Genomic DNA, 25,601 nt, shown 5'->3' with positions numbered 1-25,601 from the left:
AAGAGACACATTGGTGGTAGGTAAGTGCAGGGAAAGAGTCTTAGCATCACTAGGCATTAGTCATTAGGGAAAGACAAATTAAAATCATGATATAAACTGCATACCTATTAGAATTACTAAAATTAAAAACAAACAACTGACAATACTAGGTCTTAATGTGGAGCAACTGAAACTTTCCTGCATTGCTATGAGAATGCAAAATGATATAGCCACTCTGAAACACAGTTTGGCAGTTTCTTATAAAAGTAAACATATACTTACCATATGATCCAGCTATCCCACTCTTGGGTATTTACCCTAGAGAACTGAAGACTTAAGTTCACATGAAAACCTGTTGCAGCCTTATTCAAAATTGCTCAAATCTAAAACAACCCCAAATCCTTTAATGAGTGAATGGATAATCAAACTGTGGTACATTTCATGCAATGGAACACTACTGAGCATAAAAAGAATGAACTATTTGATATGAAATACGTGCAACAACTTGGATGGATCGCAGTCATTTTGCTAAGTGAAAGAAGCCAAATTCAAGAAGTTACATATGATGCGATTCCATTTATATATGTCATTCTGGATAAGCTATAAGCTAAAGCTATACTGATGGAGAACAGAGTAGTGATTTTTCATGATTAGTGGTGGAATGGTTGACTAAATCAGGCAGCCTGAAGGAATTGAGTGTGTGCCTGTATGTGTGATTTTTTTCTCACTGACCAAGTAGCCTTGGAGTTGAAGATTTACATGCTATTCATTGAATGACCTATTCATTAAAGAAATGTTTAAACTTAAAATAATAATGATTATAGTTAAAATGATTCATTGTTTACCATGTGTCATGAGTGATGATAAGCATTTTACTGGTAGTCAAATGTCTCAGTTCTACCCCATGGAGTAAGGATGGCTAAAAATCTAGCATGTGTTCCACTTTTCCCTTTCCCATGCCCATATTTGCCACATCAGAATCCTTTTTAACATTGTGCTTAAGGTAGCCAATAGCAATCATTCAGTGTGTTAGTTTACTAGAGCTGCCATCACAAATTCCACTGACTTCATGACTTAACCAACAGAAGTTAATTTCTCACAGTTCTGGAGAATGCAAGTCCAAGATGAAGTCCAAGTTTGGTTTCTTCTGAGACCTCTTGCCTTGGCTTACATATGGCTACCTTCTTTCTGTGTCCTCATGTGGCCTTCCATCTGTGCATGTACATCCCTGGTGCTTCTTTTGTGGGTTCAGATTTCCTCTTTTATAGGGACACCAGTCAGATTGGATTAGGGTCTACCCTAATGGCCTCATTTTAGCTTAATTATCTCTTTAAAGACCCTATCTTCAAATAACAGTCACATTTTGAGATATTGGGGGTTAGGTTTCAAAATATGAATTTTGAAAGGACGCAATTCAGCCTATCATATATAGATAGAATGTATTTGCAATCTCTGCCACATAGTATAAATGTAATAATTTTACCCAGAAATAATTTAAATTGAGTACAATCTGCTTCTATTTTTTAAACTGAAAATGTTGTCAACCCTGGACCAGAGTACACTGCTTTGAGAATGAGATTTTATTGCAGGATCCCGTCTTTGAGCAGCCTTCTGATCTCTTCAGGCAGTGTGCCTGGAGGTGCCCACTGTGAGCAGCCCTCACCTTAAAGGTATAGCAGAATCATCTAGAAATCGCTTCCTAGTTAAATCTGTGTCAAGGCTTCACTGCCACTCCAGAGTCACCCAAAGCCCAGAGCCTCGCCAGACTGTCCCAAATCACTGAGTCAGTGTCACTGCAGCCAGGAGTATTCCTCCACCTCCTCAGCCTGAGGACGGGGGTAGGGGGCAAGATTTTAAAACTTAGAGAATTTGAGCCACAGTGACTCTATCACAAACATATTTGTGCAACATGCACACAGGTTAGAAGCATATTTCATAACAATCTTCAGTTATTGTCACTGGAGAACAGTCATGACCCTTTATTGCTTAAGAAATTACCCATACTCACAGATTGAAAGCTAGGAACAGTCCCATTATTCTATATGTAAGATCATTGAGAAAAGTGATGAAGGGACAATTAAGGACTACAGATAGGCACTTAGCAAAGAATCACGGAATTATGAAACAGATATTGGCTCTAAACAATCCACTGGAAACAAAGCAGTGGCTATGTTCTAGCTACCGACTGTTACCTGTTTTTCTAGAGGTTACCTGACACTCTAATTTGAGATGCACATTTTAGCATTTCTGGAATTGGACTTCAGTCTTGCAATAAATATAAAATTTCATGGAATCTTTCTCCTTCCCCTCATTTTCTTTCCTCTTTTCCTTCCCCACCTCTCTGGAAAATCCTTATTAACGAGATGGTGTGTTTTATAGATGATGCCTTAGAATGGAAGTAATGTACTTCCAATTTGTTTTGAAGTCCAGGTTGAAGACTAATGTTTTAGTATAGTTCTGCCCAGTTGGTTCACAAAGTAGACTCTGATAATTTGCCCTTCAGGACTGGAAGGAACCCAAATGTGAACCCTAATGTGCTTTGACATCCTCTCAGATCTCAGCTCTTAGAGGGGCTCTTGTCTGAGGTGTGTCCTAATAAGGTCCTGGGAAGACTAAGTCTGCCAAAAGCCATGTGATGTGCTGGCAAATGCCAATATCCAGAAATTAACACAGGGACCCTGATGGTGAGATAATGTAACACAAGGGAACATCTCTTTGCTTCAAGACTGTTCAAATTTATAAATAAATATAAATCTTTGTGTAAATTTATATAAGTATAAATTTCAGAGAAAACCTCTATTTTGCCAAGTAAGGTACATTAATGTATGTATATGTATATAATTTCTAAACACTGAAAGTAAAAGCTACCATCTTATTGTAAATTAGAATAAAAGAACATTAAGTCACTGAAATATACTAAATAACTAATTATATCAAGAATAGTCTAGGCATTGGTCCTCTGGAACAATCTGCTTCATAGATTAACATGAGAGCTTATTTGCATATATGCTATAGACACATGAAACAAAGAGTGTGTATATATAGATATAGATATATAACATATATGGCATATACAATGTTTTACTGAGAGCAAATACCATGTAGTTAATTCCTGTGGCCAAAGACAAGTTCAGTGTTTTTGCAACATTTGACAATCACTTCATCTTTATAATGCCATCTAAATTAGCATTTTTAAGAATCCCATATATTACTTAACAGAAAAGGCCTCAGTGGCATCAGAAGAGACTGGAGGCAAATTAAGTTTCCTTTTGTCCAACTTTGTGTCCCTTCCTGCCTCCATAAATAGGGAAAGCAAAATATCTGTGCTTCTTATTCATGTACATCTGCCAAACCAATTAACACCTCCTGAATGTTATCTTAATTGCATTTATTAACATAACATTAACATAGCAGGGAGATAACATTCAGGAGGTATTAATTGGTTTGGCAGACACTCTTGAATGGAAAGCATAGAGAAGGGCCCTTCTTGGTATCTTGTGTGGGTTTTTTTTTCCCCCTTTGGTGGTGGAGAGGAAATGAGATTACACTGAAAGAAAGAAAATATATCTTAACCAAAATAGTAGCCACATCACGGGGTCACTTGATTTTCCTTTCTAAAAGCTGCAGAGAAGCATCTGCTCTGAAGTCTGCTTATCTGACAGTTTACCCCATGCCCTGTCCTCCCCACTGTCCTGGTGCATTTCTGCTAAGGAGGCCTCTGGAGGTGTGGAGGTACAGGCTTCTTGAGGATGCACTGAACTACAGTCATGCATTTTTACAGCACCTCAACAGCTTTAAAAATAATTCAAATATATTCCTCTGATGAGAATTTAATAGGACTTCTATCCTTATAGAATCATAGAACTATAGAGTGCTTTAAGTAGATAAACCTACTTATTAACTCAACAGGCCTTTGGGAGCACCTGCGGTAGCCCAGGACTATTAAATGGGCAAACAATACTCAATACCTGGCTCAAGATGTCCTGCTGACATAGGAACTGGCCATGGAGACAACGATGGTAGGTGCATGGTTCTTAGTGGATACCCAGTTCATCTCTACTAAGTGAATGAGTCAATGAAACACCATCACTGTGGTTCCCTTCTGGTGGTGGTATGGGGGCGGGTATGTGTGGGTGTGTCAGTCAGTTTTCAGTTCAGTCACTCAATCGTGTCCGACTCTTTGTGGCCCCATGGACTGCAGCATGCTTGGCTTCCCTGCCCATCACCAACTCCCGGAGCTTGCTCAAACTCATGTCCATGGAGTCAGTGATGCCATCCAACCATCTCATCCTCTGTTGTCCCCTTCTCCTGCCTTCAATCTTTCTCAGAATCAAGGTCTTTTCCAATGAGTCAGTTCTTCACATCAGGTGGCCAAAGTATTGGAGTTTCAACTTCAACATCAGTCCTTCCATGAATATTCAGGACTGATTTCCTTTAGGATTGACTGGTTGGGTCTCCTTACAGTCCAAGGGACTCTCAAGAGGCTTCTCCAACACCACAGTTCAAAACCATCAATCCTTCGGCACTCATCTTTCTTTATAGTCCAACTCACATCCATCCATGACTATTGGAAAAACCATAGCTTTGACTAGACAGACCTTTGATGACAAAGTAATGTCTCTGCTTTTCAATATGTTGTCTAGGCTGGTCATAGCTTTTCTTCCAAGGAGCAAGTGTCTTTTAACTTCATGGCTGCAGTCACCATCTGCAGTGATTTTTGAGCCCTGAAAAATTAATTCTCTCACTGTTTCCATTGTTTCCCCATCTATTTGCTGTGAACTGATGGGACCAGATGTCATGATCTTCGTTTTCTGAATGTTGAACTTTAAGCCAACTTTTTCACTCTCTTTCACTTTCATCAAGAGGCTCTTTAGTTATTTTTTGCTTTCTGCCATAAGTGTGGTATCATCTGCATATCTGAGGTTACTGATATTTCTCCCGGCAATCTTGATTCCAGCTTTTGCTTCATCCAGCCCAGAATTTCACATGATATACTCTGCATATAAGTTAAATAAGCAGCGTGACAATATACAGCCTGGATGTACTCCTTTTCCTATTTGGAACCAGTCTGTTGTTCCATGTCCAGTTCTAACTGTTGCTTCCTGACCTGCATACAGATTTCTCAAGAGGCAGGTTAGGTGATCTGGTATTCCCATGTCTTTCAGAATTTTCCACAGTTTATTGTGATCCACACAGTCAAAGGCTTTGGCATAGTCAATAAAGCAGAAATACATGTTTTTCTGGAACTCTCTTGCTTTTTCCATGAGCCAGTGGATGTTGGCAATTTGATCTCTGGTTCCTCTGCCTCTTCTAAAACCAGCTTGAACATCTGGAAGTTCACGGCTCACATTCTGCTGCAGCCTGGCTTGGATTTGTGGGTGTGTAGTGATGTACATATGCTGTGCTTGGTCATTCAGTCGTGCCCGACTCTTTGCGACCCCATGAACTGTAGCCCCCCAGGCTCCTCTGTCTCTGGGGCTTCTCCAGGCAAGAGTACTGGAGTGGGTTGCCATGCCTTCCTCCAGAGGATCTTCTCAACTCAGGGACTGAACCCAGGTCTCCTGCAATGCAGGTGGATTCTTTACTGTCTGAGTCACCAGGGATGCCTGGGATGTATGTATAAGAAGGCAGAACTGAAGACAGCAAATGATTATGGAAAGTAAAAATGAGGAGGGGCTGAACTAAGGCAGAAACACTAGAGAGGAAGAAGATAGCATAGGTAAGGAAATCTGCACAATCCAAATAGCCACTCCCATTTATTGACAGTTTTCTTCGTTGTAGGCAGTGCCCTTAACATTTGATATGAATTTCATTCCTCAACAACTGTATAAAGTGGTCCTATTATTATACCCATTTTAAAGATGAGGAAGTTGAGTATGGTAGGCAGAGTAATGCCCCCCCACCCTGCCCCCTGCTCAAGCCTATCCATACTCTAACCCCTGAACCTGTGAATATATTACATTGCATAGCAAAAGAGACTTTGCAGATGGAATTAGGTTAAGGATTTTGTAATGGGAAGGTTATCTTGGATTATCTGTGTGGGCTAGAGGTAATTACAGGGCCTTTATATGAATGGGACAGAAATAGAGTCAGAGTAAGAAGATAACAGGAAGAAGCGGAGGTCAGAGAAGTAAGAAGGCCACACTAGAGACTCTGAAGATGAAAGGGCCACAGACCAAGGAATGTATGTGACCTGCAGAGGGGCTTTCCCTGGCCCCTCCGTGTAATGAGACTCCTTTCAGTTACCCATGTTTTCCACTTTCTTTCATTTCCATTCTCTTTGGAAAAGTACCTTGTTTAGTTGTACAATATTTTTCTGACTAAAAAGCTGTTTCCCTCATTGCATTATCACTTCCATGAAGGCTGTTCCTGTGTTTTTCACTTATTGAACTGATGCCTAACACTGTGCCGGACACAAACGGTATCTTCAATAAATGCGTATTCAAAGAGTATAGAAAGGGAAGAAGTTCTCATACTTGTTCAAGGTGGCATATTTCTGAACTGTCAGGGTGTCCTCTGAGGGCCTTGATGTATTGAAATAACAGACTTACAATCACCTTATGACATGCAGGTGGCCCTGGCCACGTCTCCCTTCAATGACGAACCTACTGACCCAGCTGCTCAGCTGCATAGAGTCTTAGTAACTAACCGCTTCAGGAACTACCTGACCTGCAGAAAACATATCCAGTGACTGACTGAGACAGACGTAGAGGTCTGGCCATTTCAGTCCAGCACGGGACAACTCTGGCAGGCCAGTTTAGCTCCAGAGCTCCTTGTGAGATTATCCAAGGTTGTCATGGAGCCTATACTGTGTTTGATTTCTGCCTCATTCAGTCCTGAGTCCACTTCCCTTCCACAGGTGTTAATCCCAAGGACACTCCTTAATAAACATCCTGCACACTAAACTGTCTTAGAGTCTGCTTCCTGGACAACCCCATCTCAAACAATCACTAAGCATAGAATTCTGTTGAGCCAGGTAGTTACAAATAATCGGAGACAGAATCTAAAATTTAGGGAAAATGTATAGAACATCTTAATATTAAGAAAATCTGCCCCATTAATTCTCTTTTTTCTGAGTTAGACTGCTATTACTAAAGACTTAACAGTGGAATCCCTCAACACGCTGACCCCTGCCCCTCTGCAAACATGGTTTGACAGTCAATCAGTTCTCTCTCCTAAGCATCTCTTTGATTCATCAACTTCATTACTCTTAATTCAAGCCACCCATTATTTCTCTCAGTTTCATAAACAACTCTGAGGCCCTTATTTTGTCTTCCTCCATTTTTTCTCCATGCTGGAGTGGCCATTGGCCCACTTAAAGCTCTTTAGTAGCTCCACATCACCCGTAGTAAAAAGTCTAACTCCTAAACATGACATCCAAAACCTTCTCTGATTGGGCTTCTCCCTGTTTCCAGACTCATCTCTGGCATGCCTTAATCATCCTCCCCACTTCACCACCACCTCCTTTGTGTTGGTCCTGCCGAAGTTCTCCGAATTCTCCACGCTGGTGCTGAGGCCCACCGTGACCTAGATTCTCTTTAGAGCTCTATCTACCCTTGAATTTTGCCGCCGCTCCTACTTCCTAGTCTCGGCCATCCTGAGTGACATGCAGTTCATCAATACGCCTTGACCTTGTTTGACTCGGGGCCTTTGCACATGTTTCCGCTCTGGGCTATTTTCTCTTTCTTTGCCTACCTATCTCCCTGGCCTTCTCTGTGCCAAGTTGATTTCTACTTATACTCACCCTTCCCTGGTTACCTGGGGATGAATTTGGTCTTCTCTCATGTGCTCTTTTGGCAATCTGTGCTTTGTCTTTTTGATAACAGCTGTACCATTTGTGATCACACCATCGTGATTATCTTGGTCGTGGAGATCTTTTTTGTACAGTTCTTTTGTATATTCTTGCCACCTCTTCTTAATATCATCTGCTTCTGTTAGATCCATACCATTTCTGTCCTTTATCAAGGTCATCTTTGCATGAAATGTTTCCTTGGTATCTCTAATTTTCTTGAAGAGATCCCTAGTATTTCCCATTCTGTTGTTTTTCTCTATTTCTTTGCATTGATTGCTGAGGAAGGCTTTGTTATCTCTTCTTGCTATTCTTTGGAACTCTGCATTCAGATGCTTATATTTTCCTTTTCTCCTTTGCTTTTTGCTTCTCTTCTTTTCACAGCTTTTTGTAAGGCCTCCCCAGACAGCCATTTTGCCTTTTTGCATTTCTTTTCCACGGGGATGGTCTTGATCCCTGTCTGCTTTACAATGTCATGAACCTCTGTCCATAGTTCATCAGGCACTCTATCTATCAGATCTAGGCCCTTAAATCTATTTCTCACTTCCACTGTATAATCATAAGGGATTTGATTTAGGTCATACCTGAACGGTCTAGTGGTTTTCCCTACTTTCTTCATGACCAAGATATCACGATGCTGTGATCACTCACCTAGAGCCAGACATCCTGGAATGTGAAGTCAAGTGGGCCTTAGAAAGCATCACTATGAACAAAGCTAGTGGAAGTCATGGAATTCCCGTTGAACTATTTCAAATCCTGAAAGATGATGCTGTGAAAGTGCTGCACTCAATATGCCAGCAAATTTGGAAAACTCAGCAGTGGCCACAGGACTGGAAAAGGTCAGTTTTCATTCCAATCCCAAAGAAAGGCAATGCCAAAGAATGTTCAAACTACTGCACAATTGCACTCATCTCACATGCTAGTAAAATAATGCTCAAAATTCTCCAAGCCAGGCTTTAGCAATATGTGAACTGTGAACCTCCAGATGTTCAAGCTGGTTTTAGAAAAGGCAGAGGAACCAGAGATCAAATTTCCAGCATCCATTGGATCATCGAAAAAGCAGGAGAGTTCCAGAAAAAGATCTATTTCTGCTTGATTGACTATGCCAAAGCCTTTGACTGTGTGGATCACAATAAACTGTGGAAAATTCTGAAAGACATGGGAATACCAGACCACCTGACCTGCCTCCTGAGAAATCTGTACTCAGGTCAGGAAGCAACAGTTAGAACTGGACATGGAACAACAGACTGGTTCCAAACAGGAAAAAGAGTACATCCAGGCTGTATATTGTCACCCTGCTTATTTAACTTATATGCAGAGTACATCATGAAAAATGCTGGGCTGGAAGAAACACAAGCTGGAATGAAGATTGCTGGGAGAAATATCAATAACCTCAGATATGCAGATGACACCACCCTTACGGCAGAAAGTGAAGAGGAACTAAAAGCCTCTTGATGAAAGCGAAAGAGGAGAGTGAAAAAGTTGGCTTAAAGCTCAACATTCAGAAAATGAAGATCATGGCATCTGGTCCCATCACTTCATGGGAAATAGATGTGGAAACAGTGTCAGACTTTATTTTGGGGGGCTCCAAAATCACTGCAGATGGTGACTGCAGCCATGAAATTAAAAGACACTTACTCCTTGGAAGAAAAGTTATGACCAACCTAGATAGCATATTGAAAAGCAGAGACATTACTTTGCCAACAAAGTCAAGGCTATGGTTTTTCCAGCGGTCATGTATGGATGTGAGATTTGGACTGTGAAGAAAGCTGAGCACTGAAGAATTGATGCTTTTGAACTGTGGTGTTGGAGAAGACTCTTGAGAGTCCCTTGGACTGCAAGGAGATCCAACCAGTCCATGCTAAAGGAGATCAGTCCTGGGTGTTCATTGGAAGGACTGATGCTAAAGCTGAAACTCCAGTACTTTGGCCATTTCATGCGAAGAGCTGACCCATTGGAAAAGACTCTGATGCTGGGAGGGATTGAGGGCAGGAGGAGAAGGGGACGACAGAGGATAAGATGGCTGGATGGCAGAACAGACTCGATGGATGTGAGTTTGAGTGAATTCCAGGAGTTGGTGATGGACAGGGAGGCCTGGCGTTCTGCAATTTATGGGGTTGCAAAGAGTCAGACACGACTCAGTGGCTGAACTGAACTGAACTGTACCATTTGTATTTTTCTCTAAATTTAACTCTCTCTGGCACTAGACTAAACTTTTTCATAGCTATATCACAATGATGAACATAGTGCTGATCACATAGAAGGTACTTGGGGAATATTTATTGATGAATTAATGAAGAATTGAAGTCTCATGACAACACTAATGCATAGGCAGGGTAGACGTATTAGAGATATGGAAATTGAAGTTGCTACATTTTAGAGATATGGAAATTGAGGTTGACTGAGCCAACGTAATGTTGCCTTCTGACTGTAAATCTAGTGCCTTTTGTTTACAAAGTTTGTTGTTTAGTCACTAAGTCGTGTCCAATGCTTTTGTGAACCCATGGAGCATTTTTTGTAAGTCTACTTACTGTACATGCTACTTACTGTAAATGCCTCAATCCTTCATTCATTTACATTATATCATTCTATAGCTATTCCACAGACTTGAAAGCCTGCTGTGTGGCTGTGTGTTGGGCTCTATTACAGGTGATGGATTGACGCGATCTCTCTTATGGAGCTTACCTTCTAGAGGGAAAGATTGACAATAGCAGGTAACAATAATGTTGAGTAGAGGTAAGTTCTGTGAAGGAAATACAATGTGGTGGGGTGGTACAGTGGTCACGTGTAGAGGAGAGTAGTTCTTTAGAGCTGAAGGTCAGGGAATGCCCCTTGGAGGAAATGATGTTTGAGCTGAGGTCTGAAAGATAAGGAGTCAGTCGTGAGACAAGGTAAAGAAAAACCTTCTTGGCAAAGGGAAGATGATGGACAAAGCTGTGAAATGGGAAAGAACTCAGTGTATTAAAGAACCAGACAGAAGATGAGAATGGCAAGATCATAGTGAGTAGTGGGGAAAATCATAGGAATAGCATCAGTCTTGATATGTTGGATGGTAGATCCTGGCCAAGAGTTTGGATTTTGTTCTAAATGAAATGGGACGCCAATGAAAGATTTAAAGAGCAGAGATGGGCAGTTACTTCAGCCAGACTGTGACAAAGTGAGCATCCTCAGTTCAGTTCAGTTCAGTTCAGTTGCTCGGTCGTGTCCGACTCTTTGCAACTCCATGAATCACAGCACGCCAGGCATTCCTGTCCATCACCATCTCCAGGAGTTCACTCAGACTCACGTCTATCGAGTCTGTGATGCCATCCTCGATCTCATCCTCGGTCGTCCCCTTCTCCTCCTGCCCCCAAATCCCTCCCAGGATCAGAGTCTTTTCCAATGAGTCAGTTCTTCACATGAGGTGGCCAAACTACTGGAGCTTCAGCTTTAGCATCATTCCTTCCAAAGAAATCCCAGGGCTGATCTCCTTCAGAATGGACTGGTTGGATCTCCTTGCAGTCCAAGGAACTCTCAAGAGTCTTCTCCAACACCACAGTTCAAAAGCCTCAATTCTTCGGCTCTCAGCCTTCTTCACAGTCCAACTCTCACATCCATACATGACCACAGGAAAAACCATAGCCTTGACTAGACGGACCTTAGTCAGCAAAGTAATGTCTCTGCTTTACAATATACTATCTAGGTTGGTCATAACTTTTCTTCCAAGGAGTAAGCGTCTTTTAATTTCATGGCTGCAATCAACATCTGCAATAATTTTGGAGCCCAAAAAAATAAAGTCTGACACTGTTTCCACTGTTTCCCCATCTATTTCCCATGAAGTAATGGGACCGGATGCCATGATCTTCGTTTTCTGAATGTTGAGCTTTAAGCCAACGTTTTCACTCTCCTTTCACTTTCATCAAGAGGCTTTTAGCTCCTCTTCACTTTCTTCCATAAGGGTGGTGTCATCTGCATATCTGAGGTTATTGATATTTCTCCCAGCAATCTTCATTCCAGCTTGTGTTTCTTCCAGTCCAGCGTTTCTCATGATGTACTCTGCATATAAGTTAAATAAGCAGGGTGACAATATACAGCCTGGATGTACTCTTTTTCCTGTTTGGAACCAGTCTGTTGTTCCATGTCCAGTTCTAACTGTTGCTTCCTGACCTGCATACAGATTTCTCAAGAGGCAGGTCAGGTGGTCTGTATTCCCATCTTTTTCAGAATTTTCCACAATTTATTGTGATCCACGCAGTCAAAGGCTTTGGCATAGTCAATCAAGCAGAAATAGATCTTTTTCTGGAACTCTCTGGCTCTTTCGATGATCCAGCGGATGTTGGCCATTTGATCTCTGGTTCCTCTACCTTTTCTAAAACCAGCTTGAGCATCTGGGAGTTCATGGTTAACGTATTGCTGAAGCCTGGCTTGGAGAATTTTGAGCATTACTTTACTAGTGTGTGAGATGAGTGCAATTGTGTGGTAGTTTGAGCATTCTTTTGCATTGCCTTTCTTTGGGATTGGAATGAAAACTGACCTTTTCCAGTCCTGTGGCCACTGCTGAGTTTTCCAAATTTGCTGGCATATTGAGTGCAGCACTTTCACAGCATCATCTTTCAGGATTTGAAACAGCTCAACTGGGATTCCATCACCTCCACTAGCTTTGTTCGTAGTGATGCTTTCTAAGGCCCACTTGACTTCACATTCCAAGATGTCTGGCTCTAGATGAGTGATCACATCATCATGATTATCTGGGTCGTGAAGATCTTTTTTGTACAGTTCTTCTGTGTATTCTTGTCACCTCTTCTTAATATCATCTACTTCTGTTAGGTCCATACCATTTCTGTCCTTTATCAAGCCCATCTTTGCATGAAATATTCCCTTGGTATCTCTAAATTTCTTAAGGAGATCTCTAGTCTTTCCCATTCTGTTCTTTTCTTCTATTTCTTTGCACTGATCGCTGAAGAAGGCTTTCTTATCTCTTCTTGCTATTCTTTGGAACTCTGCATTCAGATGCTTATATCTTTCGTTTTCTCCTTTGCTTTTCGCCAGTCTTCTTTTCACAGCTATTTGTAAGGCCTCCCCAGACAGCCATTTTGCTTTTTTGCATTTCTTTTCCACGGGGATGGTCTTGATCCCTGTCTCTTGTACAGTGTCACGAACCTCATTCCATAGTTCATCAGGCACACTATCAGATCTAGGCCCTTAAATCTATTTCTCACTTCCACTGTATAATCATAAGGGATTTGATTTAGGTCATACCTGAATGGTCTAGCGGTTTTACCTACTTTTCTTCAATTTGAGTCTGAATTTGGCAATAAGGAGTTCATGATCTGAGCCACAGTCAGCTCCTGGTCTTGTTTTTGTTGACTGTCTAGAGCTTCTCCATCTTTCGCTGCAAAGAATATAATCAATCTGATTTTGGTGTTGACCATCAGGTGGTGTCCATGTGAGCATCCTAATGATACAGAAAACTGGATGATTAGGATCTAAGGAAATAAAAGCCCACATAATGGAAAAGGTAGTCTAGCAGGATAAGAGCTCTAGAATCAATGCAGACCCAGGGGTCATTTTCCCTAGAGAATTACAGGTGCTTTTATACACCTTGATTATGGTTTCCATCAGTATGCTCATACTAATAAACTCCACATCTCAGTTTCCAGCTTTTTCTTTCCAGTTGTTTGCTGGACAGTGACCCATAACGTCCTGCAATTTATGTAGATCTGCAGTTTAGGGAGATCCATTGACTTGCCCACCTACCCTATCGTACAGTGGTATTCTCCTTTTTTATTGTCTAAGTTGTAGGCATCCTAAATGACAACCAAGTAACAAAAGTCCAGTTGACCACCAAGTTCTAACATCTTCTACCACCCAAATATTTCTCAGGTTCAGTTTCATCATCCTTGTCCTTCTTCAGGTTCTCATCTGCTATCACTAAGAATTTTGCAGCAACTTCCTGAATTAGCATCAGTGATCTTTATTCCAGTGTCATTTCAAACTATTACTGACCTGATGTAATTTTTTTATCCCTAAATGCAAACTCTTTTATATTTTATTCCCAATACAAAAGTAATACTTTCTTGTTAAATAACCCAATCCTATTACCAAATGAAAATTCAGTGTGTATCCTTCTAAATATTCTTTTATGATTATGCACATATGTATACAAATTAGATTATAATATAATCCTGTTTGGTGACTTGCATTTTTGTTTAATATATGGTATTTTTCTGAATGAATAGACACACAGTGACATCATTTTTGGTGGCTTTATATTATTCTGTTATATGAATGTACTATAATTTACTTATATAATTTCCTTTTGAAACCCATTCAAGTTATTTTGCTTTCACAAATTATATTGAACATCCTTCTATTATTTTTCTACTTGTATCTCTTTGCGTTACTTTCTTTGAAGGATTCACTTGAAATAGGGCTCTCTATCACATATAATTTTTTATGTAAACATTGTATATATTTACTTATTTTTGGCTATGCTAAGTCTTCATTGCTGCACAGCCTTTTCTTTAGTTGGTAGCAAATGGGGGCTACTCTCTAGCTGCAGTGGGCAGGCTTCTCATTGCTGTGGCCTTTCTTGTTCTGGAGCACAAGCTCTAGGAGCAGCAGGCTTCGGTAGTTGTGGCCCCGGGCTCTAGAGTAGAAGCTCAGTAGTTGTGGGGGCTTAGTTGCTCAGTAGTGCAACTACTGAGTAGTTGCTTAGTGCTCAGTAGTGCAGGGGCTTAGTTGCTCCGAGGCAGGTGGGATCTTCCTGGATCAGGGGTTGAAATTATGACTCCTGCATTGGCACGTGAGTCTTTCCCAACTGAGTCTCCAAGAAAGCCCTTATCACATATCATTTAATTGCTGTGGTTTCATGATGTATAGTTGTGTCTTTTTGCTTGTTTGTTTTTGGGGGGGCCATGGCACATGACTTACAGGATCTCAGTTCCTCGACTAGGGATTGAATCTTGGGCCACAGCAGTGAAAGCTTTGAATCCTAACTACTAGGTCACCTGGGGATTCCTGTATAGTTGTTTTTAATAGGAAAATCTTTGGCATGAGGTGTGAGACAGTGTTTTGAACTTTATTTTTTGTAAAATGGTTGGCTAGCTTTCCTCAGTACTATTTATACTTTAATCCAACCTTTCTCCAATGATTTGAGGTGACAACACTGTCATATACTAAATTTTTATTTAATGTTGGGTCTGTTTCTGGGCTTTCTATTCTGTTCCTTCAATTTGACTACAAATTCAGCAAAGATGCTCTGTTGGTTTGAATCTAGTAGCTTTCGAATGAGTTTTAATATTTGATAGGCCAAGTCCTCCTCTTGGCTCCTTCATTTATATATTTACTTTTTTGTGTAGCAGAGATTTGCCCACGCCCCCGCCCCCCGCCATGTTTTATTTTTCAAATAAAATTGAGCATTATTGTATCATGTCTCAAAAACACTTGTTGAGATTTTTATGTTAATTGTATTAAATTTATACATTATTTTGGAAGAATTTGCCATCAGTGGAACTATCCTCCTAAACCAAATCTGGTCTTATCATAATCCTGCTTAAAAACCTCTCATAGCTTTCCCTAACGGAAAGTTGTGGTTTTTTTTTTTTTTTTTTTGCATAACATATAACATATTTTGACCTATGCATACTTTCTCTTATGCTTTAGAGATTTAGAAAATCTTAGATTACAGCACCTCAAAGAATATGGAGCTGTCATTTGAATCTCAAAGTTCGGGCAGTGGAGGAGGTGGAGAGCAGAGAATACATCGGCAGATCTAAGATGTAATTTAGAAATCTGTATTTACCTCACTTGCAGTTGTGACTGGAGCCAGGAGCTCCTAAGCTTGATTGCATTTTGGCCTGTAAGTCCATCTAGGGGGAGATCATCAGTTCTACAAACATTCCAAGAAAATGTGCATGATCAAGGCTATCTTTCTTTTAAGTCTTGGGAAAACTGTGACTTTCCAAAGTTTGGCTCCTGCCTCTTGACAATGAAGAAAATTCCACTAACTGCACAATAGTTTGGCCACTTTGTGTTTAGCCTGTGTCTTAATCTCTAAACTCTGCCCTCAGTCAAAGTTGCTGTTGGCTCTTGCCATCCATCCTCAGCCTTCATTGTTCTCCTTGTGTTTCCCCATTCTCTGTCATGCACAAATCTGGTGGAGGAGATCTGGGTCAGTGATAGTGCGTACCCAAGAAGGAGGTGAAGGAACAGGGAGAAATACGAAGACAACTGAGTTGGCAATGTTAAAACTTGCACAGAGGAGACTTATCTGTCTTTTAAACATTTTAATTTTTAAAGATAAAAAAATTATTTTTTAGTTAATTAAATTTTTAACTGTCCTTTGTAAGATCTCAAATGTAAGATCTCACACTCTTGTGGGATGTAGACTATGATTTTTCAGACATCCAGTCAAATCCTGGATACTCACAGGGTACTTGTTTATATAAGCATGTTAGCTGGAAAATCTTATAAAAATTCAGTCACAGTATTTGGGAATTGGATTTCGTGGTTATCTTGTTAAACTTGGGATATAAAATCAACTCCCTCGTTGCTTTCAGCATTGGGAGAAGGGTGATTGTGCATGGGTTTTCAAACTCTAGAGATTTTATTTTGGTCAATTGTTTCAGGTTTCCCTTCAAAAAATCATATTGGAGAGATGCTAAAATGGATACAATAGGTTCGCTTGTGTTTTTTTCTGCCTTTATTTTTTCGCCTTTTGTTTACTAAAGGTGATAATGATGGTGGTGATGGTTTAGTTGCTAAGTCGTATCTGACTCTTGCAACCCCATGGACTATAGCCTGCCAGGCTCCTCTGTCCCTGGGATTTCCCAGGCAAGAATAATGGAGTGGGTTGCCATTTCCTTCTCCAGGGGATCTTCCCAACCCAAGAATTGAACTCACGTCTCCTGCATTGCAGGTGGCTTGTTTTCACTACTGAGCCACCAGGGAAGCCCCCATTGATAATGATATTGAGCAACAAAGTAAAGAGAAGACGAGTGAACAAAAACAGGAATAAGTGAATGCAATTTATAAATTGAGTCATCACCATTCAATAATCAAAAGATTGATATTGTAGTTCATATAAGTTGAAATTGAGTTATTATAAGACAAAATAATGCCAAAAAGCTTATTAATCTTTATTACCAGTGTATGTTGTTCTCTGGATGTCCTATACATGCTTCTGCAAAGAGGATGCTTCTACTTTACAGTCACTTTTAAGATCAAGTTGTGAAGCCATAAAACTATTAACCGATAGAGGAATCGACATTTTTGAAAATGATCTTTCCCAAGTCCAGAATATCTGTTTCAAGCTAGTGAAAACATGGTTCAGTTCAGATCAGTTCAGTCGCTGAGTCGTGTCCGACTCTTTGTGACCCCATGAATCACAGCACACCAGGCCTTCCTGTCCATCACCAACTCCCGGAGTTCACTCAAACTTAAGTCCATCAAGTCGGTTCTGCCATCCAGCCATCTCATCCTCTGTCGTCCCCTTCTCCTCCTGCTCCTAATCCCTCCCAGCATAGGGTCTTTTCCAGTGAGTCAACTCTTCACATGAGGTGGCCAAAGTACTGGAGTTTCAGCTTTAGCATCAGTCCTTCCAATGAACACCCAGGACTGATCTCCTTTAGGATGGACTGGTTGGATCTCCTTGCAGTCCAAGCGACTCTCAAGAGTCTTCTCCAACTCCACAGTTCAAAAGCATCAATTCTTTGGCACTCATCTTTCTTCACAGTCCAACTCTCACATCCATACATGACCACTGGAAAAACCATATGACCTTTGTTGGCAAAGTAATATCTCTGCTTTTCAATATGCTGTCTAGGTTGGTCATAACTTTCCTTCCAAGGAGTAAGCGTCTTTTAATTTCATGGCTGTAATCACCATCTGCAGTGATTTTGAAGCCCCCAAAAATAAAGCCTGACACTGTTTCCCATGAAGTGATGGGACCAGATGCCATGATCTTCTTTTTCTGAATGTTGAGCTTTAAGCCACTTTTTCCACTCTCCTCTTTCACTTTCATCAAGAGGCTTTTTAGTTCCTCTTCACTTTCTGCCATAAGGGTGGTGTCATCTGCATATCTGAGGCTATTGATATTTCTCCCGGCAATCTTGATTTCAGCTTGTGTCTATTTCAGCCCAGCATTTCTCATGATGCACTCTGCATAGAAGTTAAATAAGCAGGGTGACAATATACAGCCTTGATGTACTCCTTTTCGTATTTGGAACCAGTCTGTTGTTCCATGTCCAGTTCTAACTGTTGCTTCATGACCTGCATACAGGTTTCTCAAGAGGCAGGTCAGGTGGTCTGGTATTCCCATCTCTTTCAGAAATTTTCCACAGTTATTGTGATCCACACAGTCAAAGGCTTTGGCATAGTCAATAAAGAAGAAATAGATGTTTTTCTGGAACTCTCTTGCTTTTTCCATGATCCAGCGGATGTTGGCAATTTGATCTCTGGTTCCTCTGCCTTTTCTAAAGCCAGCTTGAACATCTGGAAGTTCATGGTTCACATATGGCTGAAGCCTGGCTTGGAGAATTTTGAGCATTACTTTAGTAGTGGTGAGATGAGTGCAATTGTGTGGTAGTTTGAGCATTCTTTGGCATTGCCTTTCTTTGAGATTGGAATGAAAACTGACCTTTTCCAGTCCTGTGACCACTGCTGAGTTTTCCAAATTTGCTGGCATATTGAGTGCAGCACTTTCACAGCATCATCTTTCAGGATTTGAAACAGCTCAACTGGAATTCCATCACCTCCACTAGCTTTGTTCATAGTGATGCTTTCTAAGGCCCACTTGACTTCACATTCTAGGATGTCTGGCTCTAGGGGAGTGATCACACCATCGTGATTGTCTGCGTCATGAAGCTCTTTTTGTACAGTTCTTCTGTGTATTCTTGCCACCTCTTCTTAATATCATCTGCTTCTGTTAGGTCCATACCATTTCTGTCCTTTATTGACTCCATCTTTGCATGAAATGTTCCCCTGGTATCTCTAATTTTCTTGAAGAGATCTCTAGTGTTTCCCATTCTGTTGTTTTCCTCTATTTCTTTGCATTGATCACAGAGGAAGGCTTTCTTATCTCTCCTTGCTATTCTTTGGAATGCTTATATCTTCCCTTTTCTCCTTTGCTTTTCACTTCTCTTCTTTCCATAGCTATTTGTAAGGCTTCCTCAGACAGCCACTTTGCCTTTTTCCATTTCTTTTCCATGTGGATGGTCTTGATCCCTGTCTCCTGTACAATGTCACGAACCTCCGTCTTTAGTTCATCAGGCACTCTGTCTATCAGATCTAGTCCCTTAAATCTATTTCTCACTTCCACTGTAGAAAGCATGGTTATAATTTATCAATTATTAAACATAACAAGTAAAGGAAGAAGTATAGCGAGCATGTATAATATGGTTTTATCTTTCAGAAATGTTATGCATGTACCATAGGCATAGTTTCCCCTTTTGAATGCAAGAAGCTTAGTCATGTAAGCAGGAATAAAAAAAAAGTTTAACCAATCCACTTGGCTTTTCCAAGTTCATGAATTATAGAGTTGGGGTGGGGGGCTCAAGGACACTAATTGCCCATACAAACCTGCAGGGAGTTAAACTGACCTGAGTTTGAGGTACGGCAGGGACGAGGAGGACAGAAGGTGATGAGATGTCTGGGCAGTAGCGTAGCTCCGCAGCTGCTTGTCTGAGAAATCCTGGAGCCTGGATGAGGCACATGTGACTCACTGGTTCAAGCTGATGCAGGAAACACGGTGACCAAGGAAGGCGACCAAAGAGTAACTCAAAGTGGGAGACGCCGAAATGACAGGCATCCATGTTTATGGATGGCCTTATTTAACCAGGGGTAAGAGTTCATGCAGAAGAACCAGTATATGCACAGACACATTAATAAGCGATGTCCTTTGCATCAGGAAAGGAACAAAATTATCAAACATTATAGAACCTATATTCCAATGTAGAAACTTCTTTTTCCCCCATTAATTAGCATTTCAAATATACTCAGAAAGGACTTCCCTAGCAGTCCGGAGGTTAGGAACCCACTTTGCGATGCAGGGGATGCAGGTTTGATCCCTGGTCCGGAAACTAAGATCCCACATGCTGCGTAGCAGTTGAGCCCACATGTCACAAACAGAGAGCTCTTACACCACAGCAAGAGATCCCACATGACCCAGTGAAGAGCCCACGTGCCACAGCTGAGACCCAATGCAGATTAAATAAATAGAAGAGGAGAGATACACCGACCCTTATGAACCCATTTTCCAGCTTTACCAATGATCAATTATACCTTTCTTGGAAGAAATCCTTTTTGATGAAGGAAGTTGGCATAAGAAGAGGCCTGGAAGTACACTCTGCAGTGCGGGAAGCAAAGGCCCACGTTGTCAGCAGGGCTCCCTGGGTCCCTCCAGCGTGACATTATTACAGCATTACTGTGTTACTTGTTACAGTGAAAGGTATTAGCTCTGTGAATAATCAGGTAATCAAAAAGTAGTTACTGCTTTGACTTTTTATTACATGTTCTTCAGTCACTTACATTTAAAATTTTTTAATATATCATTATTTTAAACACACATCATTATTTTAATGATATCCAATTAAATATACCTGCATCTCCTCAGCATGCATCATTATGTACTTTACTAAAAAGCACTTCGAATCAAATTGCATACCAACGTTCTTTATTATAATTTATGTGCCCGTATCTGAAGCAGAGTTATACATTTCGGAGATTAATTATCAAGGAGTTTATGTAGACTTTCAGTAAATGTGAAACTTAAACTTCGTTTAACTTTGGTATTTATAGTTTGAGGGTATTATGTTATTGTTCTGTAAGATACCATTTTGATTTTTATCTTAGGAGAGTACGGGCACATGAAGAGAAGTCATTACATTTACCAGAATCATTTGTGCTCACATCCTTACATCTTTTTCATCTCTTTTGGTTCCCCCTGCAACTCACGCTTTTTGGATTCTGCCAGAGAGCAGACTGAAAGATTGCTTGTGGATTCAGTCCCTAGCACATGAAAATAATATTTCTAGGTTATAGGAATATAGTGGGTCTATTTCTTTACTTCCTCCAGCATATGAACAAAAGTCTTCCTATTTGGTTTCTGGATTAATTCATATTTCAAGCCCTGGCTTTCTCTTGTATTTTTCGAGAGAGGCTGCCTGTTGTCAGAGCAGCTCTGCACTGCTTCCCACCTCATGACTCAAATGGTAAAGAATTTGCCTGCAATGCAGGAGACCTGGGTTCGATCCCTGGGTTAGGAAGATCCTCTTGAGAAGAGAATAGCTACCCACTCCAATATTCTTCCCTGGAAAATTCCATGGACAGAGGGAGCCTGACAGGCTACAGGCCATGCGGTTGCAAAGAGCTGGACATGACTGAAGTGACTAACACTTCCACTTTTAGGATTTGGAGACTGAATTTCTCTGCAACTTGAGTGTATCAGTTATGTTCTCAAATTTCAATTTCACCCCAACCGAGGGATTTGGGACTAGACCATCTCTAATGGTCCTTTCATTGTTAACATTCTGTTTTGTTTGTTTGTGATATTTGTCCTATTTTAAAATATTATACAATCATGTATGACCACTTTCTCTGTGTAAAAGTTTTCTACAGTATGCAAATGTGCAGCAAATGGCTGTAGAGAGTCCCCTTAATTCATTGTCCCTCTCACCTCCTCCCTTTTATAGACAAAGATAACTACCCACATAACATTCTTTGATTAATTTGTCTAATAAAACTTTGTTATACACAGTTGCTTCTTTTTGGCCTTTTAGCAGCTATGATTTACACATACTATTTTGAATATTGTTAGTCATTTAAGAGGCTGTGCCAGTGAGAAATGGTGTGGGTGATCTAAAAAGCACACGTTTTCTGCAGAAGATTTGAAATATGAACAAAGAATTGTTCTTCTTGGTTTGAATATGATTCTGTGAAGTTAGTTCTCTCCCTTTCCAATGACAAGGAAATTTGAGGGGAAGGAGATGGTGGTGAGAAAAGTAGAGAGGAAAAAATATTATTTGTCATCTTACAGATATCAGTGTGTAAAACTAGTCATTCAGACATTTCATTTCCTTCTTCACAGTAGTCCATGAAGTTTATGTGGTGAATGGTATTTTTTGGATTAAGTTTTGTAATGCCAATGACTAAGTTTTCCATTGAACAGAGTAACTGAGAATATAGATTAGGGTAAAATTCAATGTAAACAGATATTCCTTTTTAAAATGCTATTAAATCATAAAATATGATAATTTCTAGTGATGAATTATTGTATTAACTACAGGGTCCTTACAGCAAAGTTTAAAGAAGTAGAACTACATTGGTATGCTCTGTTTCGCTTGTTTGTAGCATTACCTATTGTCAGTAGCTAATTATTCGAACAACAGTACTTGCCTGGCTGGGCTGGATGAATCACAAACTGGAATTAAAATTGCCAGGAGAAATATTTACACCTCAGATGTGCATTTGATATCACTTTAATGGCAGAAAGCAAATAGGAACTAAAGAGCCTCTTGATGAAGGTGAAAGAGGAGAGTGAAAAAGCTGGCTTAAAACTCAATATTCAAAAAACAAAGATCATGGCATCTGGTTCCATCACTTCATGGCAAATAGATGGGGAAAAAGTGAAATCAGTGATAGATTTTCTTTCCTTGGGCTCCAAAATCACTGGGTATGCTGACTGTAGCCACGAAATTGAAAGACACTTGTTCCTTAGAAGAAAAGCTATGACAAACCTAGACAGTGTATTAAAAAGTACAAATATCACTTTGCCAACACAGGTCCAAATAGTGAAATCTGTGGTTTTTTCCAGTAGTCATGTATGGATGTGACAGTTGGGCTATAAAGAAGGCTGATCACTGAGGTTTTGATGCTTTCAAAGTATGGTGCTGGAGAAGACTCTTGAGAGTCCCATGGACTACAAGGAGATCAAACCAGTCAATCCTAAAGGAGAGCAGTCCTGAATATTCATTAGAAGGACTGATGCTGAAGCTGAAGCTCCAATCCTTTGGCCACCTGATGTGAAGAGTCGACTCATTGGAAAAGACCCTGATGCTGGGAAGGATTGAGGGCAAGAGTTTAAAAGGGTGACAGATGATGAGATGGTTGGATGGCATCACTGACTCAATGGACATGAGTTTGAGCAAACTCCAGGATATAGGGAAGGACAGGGAAGCCTGGTGTGCTACAGTCCATGGGGTTGCAGAGTCAGACATGACTTAACAACTGAACAAGTTGCAATTAAAACCAGACATTTCTTTGAATTCAGCATTTCCACAATGTACGCAAAATAGCACACACATGAATGTTTATGGCATTGTTGATTATATTATCCCCAAACTGGAAATGAGCTAAATGTCCATCAGTAGGAGCCTACTTAATATTTATGGGCGGTGCATATTCTCGAATGCTAAGATTGAAAGAATGAAGTAGACTTCTGTCTACTAACCTGAGAAGCTCGTTCATATTTAATATTAACAAATAATAATAAAGTGACAAAAACTATGTATAAACTATATATGTTTAATTATTCTTAAATATATGTAATACTTAAATATTTATAAGAAAAGTGAAAGTGTTAGTCACTCAGTTGTGTCTGACTCTTTGTGACCCTATAGACTGTAGTTTCCCAGGCTCCTCTGTCCATTGAATTCTCCAGGCAAGAATGGGCTTCCCTAGCTAGCTCAGATGGTGAAGAATCTGCCTGCAATATGGGAGACCTAAGTTCAATCCCTGGGTTAGAAAGACCCCCTGGAGGAGGGAATCGCAACCCACTCTGGTATTCTTGCCTGGAGAATTCCATGGACAGAAGAGCCTGGTGGGCTACAGTCCATGGGGTTGCAAAGAGCTGGATACTACTGAGCATGCACATATATGTATATATAAATAAATATATATATAAAGTAGAAAAAGAACTAGAAAGACACACACTATGGAGAAAATCCTTCTGGAAATGGGGAAAGGAAGATTGTGGGGGATGGAACATGTATTTTCACTGCTGATATTTATATATAAAATTGTAGATAATTTGAAATGTATTGTTTATCATATTCCATGTATTTTAAAAACTTCTACCTCCTTTCACATTTCTAATTTTTAAAAGGGAAAAGTCATGATTTCACTAGTTTCTATCTGATAAGTCTCATAGATGACGTACCATTACAAAAGAGAAATATATTATCATATTTTTATTATGTGTTATGTTCATTATTTTGTCACTTGAGAATCTCCATTAGTAGCATGTATGTGTGTGGAGCACCGGTGTATATACTGAATGTGTGTGTGTGGAACACTGGTTCCCTGGGCAGTGCCCGAGAGGCAGTGTTCTCACTCCAGGATCACTCCGGTCCGTTTGCCTGGAAGATGACAGGCCCCATGACAGCGTGGCGGGAGAAGTGCAGAGCAGTCTTGCCCTCGTGCTTTTGTGGACCTCCCTAGACTGCTGAACAGAAATTCCTTTGCAATGAAGGTCAGCCCAGTGCTGTTCTGTGTGTGGCAGGTGAAAGACACTGAAACCCAGAGCTTCTCTGAATTTCACATGCAGAAAGCCCCATCTCATTGCCCTGCTGTGTTTGTGAGATCTGTCATTAAGAGAAGGAAGTCAGATTATCTGGAATAACTTGCTCCACTACTAGTCAGGTTGGTTACCCATGCTTTTTCCTCTTCCCTGGCATGGTAACAAATTTAAACTGACCCTTGTATACAATTCCCAAGCCACTTTCTCCCTCTCTTGAAAGATAGGCATTTTAAAATTCTTATTTCCTATTTTACATTACATCCATTTCTGTCTATAAGTCTTAACCTAATAGTAATTCAGCTTCAGATTTGGCAATATGGCTACACAAAGCATTAAAAATAAAATAAAATCTCTGCTATTCCTGCCCTTCAGGAGAACATCCCTGGAGTAGAGAGAAAATTGGAATCAGGAATCAGAAATCAGGAATCAGAAAATTTGTATCTGAGGCCTGCTTTCCGGGTCCTTTTGCAACGGGTCCTTTTGCAACTCATGTAACTTTTCCTAGGCCTCCCTTTGTGTCAGTTGTAAATGGAGAGATTGGGAAAAACAGGGAGAAACTGGGTTGTGGAGAGACAAAAGGAGGGATATATTCAATGAAGGAGAAAGGGCTTTGGAAAGCAACAGACCAGTGTGAAACTTTATACAAACAAGCCCATTTCTCCCCTTTTCTCTGTCTCTTTCACACACACACACACACACACACACAGAGCTGCAAGCACACTTTGGATTCCTATTCTCTTTCATTTATGTTCCTTTTGTTATTTTATTCTTTTATTTCTTAATGAGGGTCATTTTTAAAGTCTTTTGGCTTTGTTACAGTATCGCTTCTGTTTTATGTTTTGATTTTTTTGGCTGCAAGTCATACAGAATCTTAGCTCCCCGACCAGGGATCGAACCGGCACCCCATCCATTGGAAGGTAAAGTCTTAACCACTGGACCAGAGAATTCCCTATGTTCTCTTTAAAGTAGGCATCTGAATTCCTCCTAGGGGCGTCCCTGGTGAAGAATCTGCCTGCAATGCGGGAGACCTAGGTTTGATCCCTGGGTTGGGAAGATCGTCTGGAGGAGGTCATGGCAACCCACTCTAGTATTCTTGCGTGGAGAATCCCCATGGACAGAGGAGCCTGATGGGTTACAGTCCACGGGGTCACAAACAGTCAGACGTGACTGAAGTGATTTAGTGCTAACACATTCAGCTCAGTTTTTTATCCCTTGTATCCACTGATCTAACCAGCCCCTGAGGCCTTGGATTTATTCCTACTTTTCTGGCAGCACCTGTTTTCTCCCAGAGGTGCATTTAGCTTGGTGTTGAAGCACAGCATGTTCTCTTTTTGTTAA

General features: G+C 40.5%; 1 protein-coding gene across 3 annotated transcripts in view; it reads left to right on the top strand.

The window, feature by feature from the left end:
- LOC121818625 (spermatogenesis-associated protein 31D4-like) overlaps positions 1 to 25,601 on the top strand; it is a 201,702-nt gene that overhangs the window by 74,410 nt on the left and 101,691 nt on the right. The gene's annotated exons all lie outside the window — the stretch shown is intronic.

The sequence above is a fragment of the Ovis aries genome, chromosome 2, assembly GCF_016772045.2.
Source record: "Ovis aries strain OAR_USU_Benz2616 breed Rambouillet chromosome 2, ARS-UI_Ramb_v3.0, whole genome shotgun sequence".
In the NCBI taxonomy this organism is placed as follows: domain Eukaryota; kingdom Metazoa; phylum Chordata; class Mammalia; order Artiodactyla; family Bovidae; genus Ovis; species Ovis aries.
Note: the sequence above shows the minus strand (reverse complement) of the source record. Positions and strands in the feature narration are given on the sequence as shown.